The sequence below is a fragment of the Patiria miniata genome, unplaced genomic scaffold (genome assembly GCF_015706575.1).
Source record: "Patiria miniata isolate m_02_andy unplaced genomic scaffold, ASM1570657v1 HiC_scaffold_8, whole genome shotgun sequence".
Taxonomy (NCBI): domain Eukaryota; kingdom Metazoa; phylum Echinodermata; class Asteroidea; order Valvatida; family Asterinidae; genus Patiria; species Patiria miniata.
Genome location: NW_024037075.1, coordinates 13,288,578 through 13,301,285, shown reverse-complemented (window position 1 = coordinate 13,301,285; position 12,708 = coordinate 13,288,578). Strand labels below are relative to the sequence as shown.

The 12,708-nt window shown below is 40.4% G+C and overlaps 1 pseudogene; it reads right to left on the bottom strand.

Annotated features, from left to right (window-relative positions):
- Window positions 1-355: 355 nt before the first annotated feature.
- Window positions 356-10,512, bottom strand: LOC119719750 (annotated as a pseudogene).
- Window positions 10,513-12,708: the final 2,196 nt, after the last annotated feature.

Below are 12,708 nucleotides of genomic sequence, written 5' to 3'. Positions count from 1 at the left end.
CAGCATGATTTCTTTTGTAACGTCGCAGTTCACTTGACTTATATTTTGACCACCACCACTGACCAAGTTTAACTACAATTTTTCTAACGTTGTGGTTACTAAAATGCCGCAAATATCACTTTTTCGGCGTTTTGAAATAATAATCACTACGGAAATGTGTCCCTTTTAGAACATCATAATATGTGTACGTGACCAAAATGCGCGTCAACTGTTGATACAACACGCGCGTATTTACGCGTAGAACGTTCGTATTATACACGGCCATCTTCGTGAGACCGGGGGCGAATTGGTCAATATGCAAAGTCTACTGTGTGAATGTTGTATGCATATTCGCTATCCAGTCTTTATATAGAGATCAGTGGTTCTTACGTTGCAGCATGGATATGTCTGTCACACCAACTGTAATCTTCTCTTCTGCTCTCATCGCCGACTCACTCAGCAGGATTTATGTCCAGCGTGGATGCGATCGAACGTTCCCAGTAGAACCACGCTTCCGTAGCTCTTAACTGGCGAGATTCTACTTCAATCCCATCAGTGATCAGCATCAACTGGTGGAGAGCTGTCCACATTTGTCCAGACAGACTCTGGTATTATTTCCACAACATGATTTGTTGGCACTACAAACCACGACTTGAGTAACGCTTGGAGATTGTTTGTAGTGGAGCAGTCAGTTTTACCAGACCGACTTCTCCTTTGAGAATTCTAGTGGTAGGCAAGGTGCCAGACCAGTTACTAATATTGGTTACGAGTGCTCTGACATCTTGCCCTTGTAGCTGTGCTGACTAATTGCATAGATTACAATGATGGTTGCGCAGACATCTTGCGTAACGGGAATCAGTCTCTGTTTGTACGGTTCCAGTTCGTGGTCAAGGCCGGGAGGCAGCTGTACGTAGAGTGTTTTCAATATGCAGCTGGCGGCATGGCACAGTATCGGACTGATTCGTTTGATGAGTTGGTTTATCGGTGAGGTTAAGATGAGAAGCCCTGTTTTGCAGCTGGGGAGCATTTTGGTTCACTGGAAAGCACAGTTCAAGCCTGTACTGAATAACAATGGAAAGAAAAAAATCTATAAAAAATAATAATAAAATATTGTTAACCATGGAGGAATATATCTCTATTCGATTCAATTGCTCAAAAGTTGTACAGAATTTCCCTTCTGGCGTACCGTTTTACCAAGGTTGAATTGTAGGTACCATCGTTCACCGACAGGGCATAAAAATACAGACCTATCAGGGGTGGATTCAGGAATTTTTGCGGGGGGGGGGGGGGGGGGGGGGGGGGTTCAGGCCCGTCAGCTTTTTGTTTAATCAGCAAATCAGTGCTGGAATGTTGTCAGGTGTTTTTTTTTTCAGGACACTCCTGGGGCCTGGTACCATTCTTCCAATGGGGGCGCTGTTCAAATCCGTCACTGTTCAAATCTGACGATCAGGCACACTATTGTTGATGTACCCTAACGTGGCGCGGCCCCTAACGTGGCGCACTTTGATTTTTCGCCTGTAGCGCCTAGCTAGAGCAAAAGTTTTAACTGAAATTTCACAGAAAGTGAAATTGCATCAAGTTATAAACACTCCCGTTCATAAATCGCGAATTTATTTACCCGCTACAAAGTTAAAAGAAAAACTTATTTTGGCGTGATTTTCCGATTTTATTTTCAAGTGCAAAGTGTACCCTTTGAAAATGCCCCGAAAAATTAGAAAATAATTTTGTGACAAACATCTGGCTGGGTATGTAAGTAGGGATAATAATGATTTATCAGAATTTATCAAGTTTTCAGAAATTCTTAAGTGTTAATTTGGAATTTTCCGAGATTTATTTAAGTGCGCCACGTTAGGGAACACTCCGCCAAATTGTGCCCAATTTCCGGACGCCACCGTTTTTTAATTTCGGCTTAAATTTTATGAAACCGAAATTGTTCACAGAGGTTAAACAGCAAGCATTAATAAGGTAAAAGTACCAGTATTTCACTGCATGAATTTGAGGTTTGTCAACAAAGAGGTTTGGCAACACTACACGAGGAAATTTGGGTATGCTTCGAAGTGCGCCACGTTAGGGTACACCACCATATATCGCACGGTGTACAATTACCCCCTTACCCCCGCTGGCTTGCCTGTGTCGAGTGTTGCGGACAGGCAGGCATATGGGTAAATATTAGTAGTATAATTGTCAATTTTGTAAAAAAAAATTGTGAGCGGGGGGGGGGGGGGGATTTCTTGACCCTCAAAGCCCCCAAATGGATCTGCGCAAGCCTGTAACGGTACCTTATGAAGTTGTAATAAAAATGAAGTACTATTGTATCACAGTTCCCAATCTGTACATCAAGACCACACTGAACCATGGAGGAAGGACTGAACAATCCTGCACAGTATTGTTCATTGGGGACCACACACCTGTTGAGCGATAGTTATTATGGGGACAGCAGGAAGTCCCCACAAACTCGGTCCTAATATTCCTAACAATAGGAAGGACATTTCTCATAACTTAATGCCGCTGAGTAAAAGTGTACTTCAGGGCCCCAGTTCAACGTAAGTTGTACTAGGCGAGTCAAAAAGATGGGTACCTTGTAAAAAGGAACTTTTTTTCGTCAACTTAAAGACAAGTACATGTATAAAATCATTTACCTCATCAATTTTGCTTTCTTGCTTCGGGAGATACAGAGTAATTCAAGAAAATCTATTTTGTCCAGGGGTCATTGAATCAGGCTAATTACACACCCGTGTGTGTCATATACCTTACACATGAGGGCACAGTTATTTATTGAGTCAATCCTTGCGGTATGTTTCTGATTATTGCAGAGCTGATAGTATTACAAATATTTTGACATGAATATAGTTTTCTGAAACTATTTCCATCTCATTTTGTTATTCCTTTCACATAAATGGGAATGATTAAGGATTCCATTTAGTATGGATTCTGTTCAGCGGCGTAACTGCAGGGTCTCATCCTGGGGGAGGGGGGGGGGGGGCGTGTGGGGGGTTGGGCTTGAGGTTACAATGGAGGGGCGCCCAAAAATTTCATCCATGCTGAAAGGTACTCAGGCTTTTTTCACCAGACACCCGCCTTTCGTAAAATCAAAAAGTGGAGGGTGGGGGGGGGGGGGGGGGGTGGACACCATCTTCCCATGGGGGCGTTCAAAACGAATACCATGGCTACATTACACGAGGGACGTTACAATTAACAGCTCCTTGAGGGCGTTTTGGTGAAAAACAAGCAAGAAATCACCAGAAAAAAAAGTGACTTCATGTAATATCCAGCTAATCATGGTAACTCAAATGGCTGTGCTTTCCGCCTACGGATGCAAAATTTTTATGGGGGAGGGGGGTGATTGTGGGCGCGCGAACTTTTTATGGGGGCATGCCCCTCTCCTGTGTTTGATTGAATATCAGTCAACGAAGACATGGATGATGGTGGGTTTCAACCATTCAATTCTGAGGAAATGGAAAGTAAACACACCATACACTCTTCCTCACATACTCATCTCTTAAGGCAAGATGCAAAGAACAAACTGTGATTGAGCCAACAATAATTATAACACCAGAAACAATTGTGAGATACTAACATCATGTATTTTAATATGAAACCTGAATGCAATCCACATATCAACTCCATCAAGATTTCACACACGTTATAATTATGTCCCAGAAAATTTAACCGTCTAAAAAGCAATTAGATCAGTGTTATTTTATATTCTATTGTTGGGCATCCAAAAGGAGAATACTGTACCCACAACAATTTGTGTTAGTCTTTGAGGTAAAGATGGTACATTACATATGGGACTTTTCTTGGACTTGGCCCTACTTGCCAACAAATGAGAATTTTTGTATTATGTTTAAAAGAATAATGGGTCAATTAATGTATGATTACAGATATACATGAAAAAAAATATATATATAAAAACTTTGTGAAATTGACAGAGAATTGACATATCACACTCTATTAACATCCAAATATGTCATTATATTATTTGGCTTGAAATATATATGAAAACAATTCTAATGCCCCTTGTGAGTTGTCTTTTGTGGTTTACTTGAAAAAACAAAACAATCCTTTGTCTTCGTATTTCATTTAGTAGTTTTAAATTTTCAAGGAATACAATCCCAAAAACAATTGCTTAGGTACCCCCCCCCCCCTTTCAATACTGGGTCAAATCAGTTATTCCATCTTTTGCAGTTTTTAAAACTGATCTTCCCACCAACCTCTGCACCAAAGTTTATACAAAATATAAATAAAATATAAAATAAACATTCTTTTCAAAACAAATATTTACCAAAAATGTCATTAATTGGTGGATGAAATAATCCCAAATCTACTCCTGGTAATACTTAATTGTTTTAACCATATTACTTAAGTCACGCATGCAACTGGGAATTTAGAAGAAGAAAAAAAACGAGAACATTCCAAACCACACAAGACTTTGCGCAGTGTTTTGCAATTTGTAATGGCATTCGTGATAAAAAAAACGAGGAAATCAGGGGATCTGAGGAAAAGTCGCCTGCCTGTTAAGTACAATAAAGCCACTTGGCTAACAAGTCTCCAAAAATATAATTTTATTTACAAAATGTACATGTATTTACCATCTAAGGTTGAATTAATCACAAAACTTCTCATTGTTTTAAGGTGATATATATACAACTGTTGTCAGGCCAACAAGTCTCAACTTGGAAATGGACCAAACCACCCATACAGCCTCAGAAATCAACAAATACCATATATCCACTGGGTTTTCAAATTAGTGATGTTTTCATGCACACATGTACAGATCTGAAGTCTACAGTAATTCTGTTTGCCACTTTATAAAGAGTTTCCAGATGTGGAATCTACACTTATTCACAAACATGGAGATTGTGGTCAACCAGGGATCTTATTTGCATAAACTGCTGTTGTTTTAAGAAATAGTTTAAGTCAGAGAATAGACTTGGAACTGTAGATTTGGGCAAGATTCGCCCCGTCCATTCTTAGCACGAATCTACAGTTCCTTGTCCATTCTCATTGACCCAATCAGCAAATCATAGACACTCTATAAAGTCACGGGTCAGATTCGACCCAAATCCGGCTCAAATTTGACCTGACATTTTTCCGGGTCAAAATCACACTTCTCTTGAGTCACCTTTCTGGCCATTTGACCAAAAAAAATTATTTTGACCCAGAAGGGGTCAGGTCCAATCTGACCCGGATGCAGGGTTATATCTTAACCAGGACTTTAAGAGTGTCAGTTTGACTTTGATGACAAACTACGGTGTCATGTGACCCTACTGACCATCTGAATCCAGAATGTGTTATGATGTTTATGTTTAAATTGCAAGCAGGCATCCTGGAATAACACATTTTTAATTATCTGTTTTTGGAATTCGCACAGGTCCCTGATTTTATAGTATTTTTTTTCCAATGGTGAACAGCTAATTGTCTTACATGCAGTGTGACCCTACTGATGATCTAATATGAGAATGTATTACAATGTTTTGCCTTTGAGAATGGTCCTGCTTAGGCCAAAAAAAAAAAGTCTCCGGTTTCTGGTATGGAGCTTGCCCAATAAGCGGTGCGGCCACGCGGCTTTTTTTTTTTTTTACCATTTTTTTTTTTGGGGGGGGGGCTTCAAATGTCGGCTGATGAGCAGCAGGATTCCAGTCAAACCAGTGAGTTTGGCAGTTTTGAGACATCATCTTTTCAAAAAACTTTTTCATTTTGCCGACGCGCATGGCTACGGCGACGCGTGCGCATACCAGAAACCGGAGACTTTTTTTTTTGGCCTTAGGATTGAAACATTAGACCCTCTAAGTTTATAAAGTTTTTTAACATTTCATTTTCTTTTATTGAGAATGTTATCATTTTTATGCCTAGTAGGGAAATGTACATGTACAACAAGTTTGATTATTTGTTGTAAGTAGCCTCTCGTTCTTGCCAAGATGACTTTCATGTATTTTTAATGTTTCTTTTGTAATTCTCTTTTTCCTTCTTTTACATAGTTACTGGAAGGGGTCTTGTTTAAGTATGCTTTTTGAAGTGCAATTCGTATTATCTATGCTAATGTTGTCTCTTATTATTCTCATTGAAGCTTCATGCAGGGAGGGGGTAATACGTTTTTGCTGTTACTGTTTTTACTACATGGCCTTTTACTTCAATTCCTTGTTCGTATATTAATTAGTGCTATCCACTAAGTGGAATGATATCTGTGGGGGTTGTATTCATTGTTCTCGTAGTGCAATTCTGTTTGTGTTCAAATTGTGCCTGGAGAATTACTCGATGGTTATTTAAGTTAACTTTTTTAGTGATCCTGCAGGGGTGCAATTTTCTCTTACATTGGTCATTCTAATTTCCATAATTGGAGTTTACTGTTTATAATTGTATGCGTGTTTTTTATTCCTGCGAAAAAATAAATGAATGAATGAATGAATGACTTAATGAATGTAATTCTAGAGTGGGCTTGGCAAGTCAGATTTAAATATAACCCTACAATGTAAGTGATGGGAAGAAGGACTGTAACTCATCCCATCCATCCAATGCCTTGTTGCCTAGCAGTTTCAACTTAGTCAGTCTGGGCATGTTACCTACAGCCGAGGAAATGTGTTTAATGTCTGACCTTGTCAAATCGCAATTGTACAGGCCCAGCACATTTAAGTGTGTCATTGTTGGCAATTCCTTGGCCCAAAACTCAGCACATCCACCCAATGGCTTGTTGTGACCAAGATCCAAGTCAGTCAGTCTGGGCATGTTACTTACAGCCGAGGCAATGTGTGGAATGTCTGACTGTGTCAAATTGCAAGAGAACGGGCTCAGCTTATTTAAGTGCTTCATTTTGGGCAATTCCTTGGCCCACAATGAAGCACATCCACCCAAGGACCTGTTGAGACCAAGATTCAAGCCAGTCAGTCTGGGCATGTTACCTACAGCCGAGGCAATGTGTGGAATGTCTGACTGTGTCAAATTGCAACCACTCAGGTCCAGCACATTTAAGTGCTTCATTTTGGGCAATTCCTTGGCCCACACTGCAGCACATCCACCCAAGGACCAGTTGGCACCAAGATCCAAGCCAGTCAGTCTGGGCATGTTACCTACAGCCGAGGCAATGTGTGGAATGTTTGACTGTGTCAAATCGCAAGCCCTCAGGTCCAGCTTATTTAAGTGCTTCATTTTGGGCAATTCCTTGGCCCACAAGTCATTGGATTCGCCCAATGTCTTGTTGCCAGTAAGCATCAAGTCAGTCAGTTTGGGCATGTCTTGTACAGCCGAGGCAATGTGTTCAATGTCTGTGCTCTGAAGTTTGCAAATCCTTAATTCAAGTTTCTCAAGGCTTGTCAAGTGTTTGATATAAGGGGCCCATTCTTCAGCTCTACCTCCCAATGTCTTGCAATCATCTATTTTAAGACTGGTCAAGACATGGTTGCATTTCAGTGATGTCAGGATTTTTTCAAGATCACCCTTCACTAAAGGACAACTCACGAGTTTCATATCCTCAAGGTTTTCCATGCAACCCAGGGCAAGGGCTAAAGCACTGACCAAAGACACGCCAGAAACATAAAAGCATGTAATACATGCCAGTTGTGCTGTCTGGCTGTCTGACCTACTGATGATTAGAAGGAGGTGTATGAAACTGAGGAAATCAGTATTGCTAAGCACAGTGATACGTGATGAGATGAGTGAATCACTTGGGAGACACTGTGGGACATTTTTGGATCGACTTTCAAAAAAACACTGTCTACTAATGGCTTGTATAACAGCTGAACGGTACTTGCCCCCAGACTTAGATTCCTCATTGAACTTATGAACAAGCAAGTTTACAATGTCAGACATGCACTTTTCACTGTCACCAGAACAAAAACGTAAAATGAAATTATTTGAAACAACACACTCAAATGACTGACAAAGTTGCTTTAAATTGTTTTGAAATTCACTGAATTGTTCAACTTTGCACACAGTACTCTTTGCAAATCCCTGGTTTGACATATGTACACTTTGCAAGTATTTACCAGCACAGTATTCCTGAATAGTCTTGTGCCTGAATTGTATGTTGTTGTGGCATTTGAGGTTTTTGATAACTCTCTGCTGGGTAAGGATGCCCGCTTTCAGTGCCAGGTCCAGCGCATTTGGTCCAAACTCATCTTTTTGAAATGAGAAATTCTGGTCGGCACTTACGAAACCACTCAGTGCAGTTTTTCCTATAGCAATCACTGTTTTTGATGCATCTTCGGAGCTATATTTTTTTCTTCTGAACATGTGATCAACCGCCTCAGTGAAGAGGCGTGAAGTTGTTTCGGGGAGTTGTTTTTTCTCCCTCCACAACAAACACATGAGAAGGAGAAGCATCGGATTTGTTGCAAAATCACTAAATGTGTTGGACTTCGCAATCTTTTGGATCAGTGCACTGCCATTATCAGGATCTTTGTAACAGAATTTCCGAATATATTCATTAACATCTTCCTTGGTAAACCCCAGAATCTCTATGTGTGTGCAAGGATTTTTTACAAGTGATTTTGACATCAGTGTCTCAAGATGAGAGGGGCGAGTCGACACTATAATGAAACAATCCCTGTATTCTGTTCTACTGAGTGCTTTTAAGATAGAACCGAATGAGGCTGCATCAAGTGGTTTGGTCCTCATTTCATCAAAACCATCCAAAAGAATCAAGACCTTATTTGAGTTGTCCTGAATATATTGATCAAGTTCATCTGTGGCTACTCCTGACTTTGTGCCTAGAAGTTGATCAAAAATGGAATCAACAAGATCAGAATCTTGAAACAGGGGATACATCTTCAAACGAAAGACAAGCTTAAATCTCTTTAGGATTTCACATGCCTCATCGGCCCAGTCATATGCAATCTTGTCAAAAATGGTTGACTTCCCGACACCACCAATGCCAAATAAAATAGCACGATTGAACTTAGTCTCAGGCCAATCTTTCAATATTTTCTCATACTCTGTGGAATATACAATTTCGTCAGAGTATACTTCTTCTGCAGTACCTTCCTTTGCTCTAACTCGCAATTTAGTGTAAATGCCAACAATGCATCTTTGATCGTCAGGAACCTCGGGGTTCAACTGAATGTAACTACCCGTTGTCTTGTACCATTTCATCAAAATGTCCCTGGTCTTGTTACCGACTTCTTGGTGGAGACCCCCCACTCCTGGTTCTTGGTCTGGTCTCTGACTCTGTGCAGGTACTCCTATTTAACAAGCAACATGTACATGTAATAGTTAGCAGCAGGTCATGGGTTCGAGTCCCACGCGAGTGATTTTTTTTCTCATTATCACTCGGGACAACACTTAGTATACAGTGTTTATGAAATATGTCGGTGGAGGGCAAAACCAAATATTGAATGTACATGTATCACTTCAGTTTATCACTGTTTCTGAAACAAATGAACAGTCTTCTTCTATGGCGGCAAATTAACAGTTCGTTAGTAAGGCAGAGTACAAAACAAAACACAATAATAATCCAACAAATGTTTTGGCTTTTGTACGTCTGTTCGACACAAAGTTGTCAGATGTCGGTAAATAGTATTTACACTTTTTTACACTAAAATAAATTCAGACAAAAACCTGGTAACTGCATGTGGAGGCCTCCAAAACTTGATTCCATTTTTCCCCCCACTTTTTTTTCTTCCCAGTGTGACACACACAATACGGGGTGCCATTTGGTGTGGGTATATAAAGAACACATTACAAGACTCCTAATGTCCTCACCATATATCCTATTACAAACTGGTTTATAATTGTTGGGAAAAAAATTGGAGACTCTCTCGCAGAACTGGCAATCCATTTTTTGTGTCCATGTTTGTGTAGTATATCATCTATATCCCCCCTCCCCCCACAAAAATTACATTGACATCTAATCTACTTAGATATCAATTAGTCCAACGAACAAGATCATATTTACCTGCTCCATCCGACTGCAAGTTGTAAGTGATACTAACTCCACTTGAACCAGTAATGATAGGATTGTAGCTACCGCTGACTTTGCCCATGTTTCCGATGGCTCCAGCTCGTTGTGGAGAATCTACAATTAGAAGAATTAAATGAGCCTTTAAAGGACACTGCAAAACGATTCATGAATTTGATTCCATCCCTAGTTGCTGTCCGTGCTTGGAAAACTGTGACTTTTAATGAAGATATATAATTACATGTATGGGAAAATATGACCATTCAAAAAGAAGTTAAAACCTGAGGACTTACAAACAAATCTTGTGGCGACGTGGGTGTGTGGGCAAGTGAGTGAGTGGGGAAGGGGAGTTAATGCCCATCCCTCCCTCATCGATCCCATGCAAATAGTCTACAATCCCGGCAAAAATGGCTGGGACACATGGAAATAACCTTAGCCTTCCACGGTCACCCACTCCCCTGCTCCCCCGGTCAATGTTGTTCTCTCCAGCTGATGGAGCACACACCGCGCAATGAGAGACAACATTGACAGGGGGCCGGGGGTTGGGGGCCCAGCGAGATTTGGCCAGGATTGTAGCTACCGTACTAAATGTACTCACCTGTTGCAGCTGAGGCGGTGGGTACCTGTGCCTCCTGTTGCATCGTGGTAGGGACAGCAGTCCGGCAGGCTGCTTTAGATTGTGCACGGCCCATGGTACTTTGGATCGCCCGGCCACAAAAAGAAGTCCTGTTTGTCAATAATAAATGAAAAGCTGTAACACACTGGTCTTCATTCCAGCTTCAATCTCATTCTTCAGCATGAAAATGTGTACTTACAATGTCATTTATGTTTAGAATAAAGACTGTAAGTTTGTATGTAATTCAGCTTGCACATGAATAAAGCCATGCGTAGATGGTACATTTTGTGGTCTCGATGGGTCACGAGGGTAAAATCTGCGACCTTGGCATCCGAGACCGAGACCAGCACTTTCAAGACTGAGACCAGCCCATTCGAGACCAAGACTCTGATAGGATGAGACAGAGACAAGATCGAGACAAGACCAAGACCGAGAAAAAGTGGTCTTGAGTCGCTGATACTGCTCCAGACTAATGCACAGTTGACCGTCAGTCAGTGAGAGAGGTAAAATACAACAGTGAAACCTCTTCATTATACATGTAGGTTACGCTGATGTTTAGTATAATCCATGAAACAAAAAAGTCAAAAATCAAAAACGAAACTGAACCATCGCTGTGGCAAAACTTACAGTTAAGTTTGAAGCGGGTTGATTCAGAGACATCCAAGACGACACTAAAGCACTGCAGCTGCTACGCCCACCGATCTCATGACCACTTGACGGAACTACATTATGCAAATTAATCTCTCAATAAATGTCCATATATGGCATTGACTCAAACTTTACAAGTTAATGATTCACAAATGATTTTGATATTCTGTCACATGCAAGCAGGTTGCACCCAATGAAACAAAACATGCACTTTTAATATCTGTATTTTGTCCTAATAAGTCTATTTTTTTACTAAATATATCTTATACAGCAATAAAAGCTAGGCTGTTTTAAATCCAGGCAAATCGCGTATCGATATTATATCAACTACATTTGTCCCAGTAGGCCTACATAAATACATCTGGGTTTTCCCAAATTGTTCTTAGTCAACACTGAAGTCCACGCTGAAGTGTTTTGTTTGGTCTGTTGTTATGGAAAGATCTACAAAGTTGACGAGTCAATGGGTGACTTTCCTTATCAAATGGCGTGATTTCATCACATATGTTCAGAAGTGTTATTCTAAGCTCAGCATCAATTCAATGCAAATTAATTCACCTTTGAGCCTTTAGTCAACATGTGTATAGGCCTGCATAGCTTGGAATGATATGAACAATAAAACATACATGATACAGCAAATATATCTAGTGACATATTGATATATTGGCATTAAGAAAAATTATAATAAAATGCAACTAAAAACTGCTGGAATCATTATTTGGAAGTAGGCCTACTACTAAAACTGACACTATAATGTTTGGACCAACTCTACAAAGGCATCAAGCCTTTCACTTATTAGGAACCATTTTAATTCAATAGCCAATCTGACAGTCCAATAAAATTGTTACAAATATGTTGGGAAAAAAAATGTACCTCAGGTTCACCTTCAACCTGTCACTTCCTGCACAAACCTCTGATGCTTTCACCAAGAAATCCAGCCGCAAATTAAAGACGAGCTACAGTTTAAAAACTTAGATTTCACTTCCTGAAGTTGAAGAATCCAGCGGTTGAATAGCAGGAGGTCGTGGTTCGAGTCCCACTCTAATAAGCTTGCTTGCAAAGGGGTTTCTGAATGTCACTGACACTGACAGTTTGTGAGGAATTCTAAGGATTGAGAAAGGTGGAGGACAATGGGCTTTTCATGAACAGCGTCTTTTGGTTTCCTGCTCAGAGCCAGGTTTCAAGAAATCAGGAAGGCTCCTTACGAATAAACTAAGATATTAGGGTTCAATGACTGCAAACTGCAAGCCTGAAATGTCATCTGGATGATTGCTGACGTCTGTCAGGAAAGCTGAATCGCACGGCACCTAAACCGAGCATGAAAATCGTAAACCATGTACAAAAATCGTTATTTTTATTCAAAGAAACTGATCAAAGTTACAAAAAAGTGTCATTAGAACTGAGCGAACTGAGAAGTCTGCTTGAGGTTGAAAAGGTCATTTTTGAATAATAAAAAAACACTCTTGACTCCAATTTGATCGAAACTTAAAGAGGGGCCCGTACAGCATCAGTACACAATCGACGCCGTAACAATATCCACTGCGATGTTACAAAACCCTGTCTACTCAGCACGGAT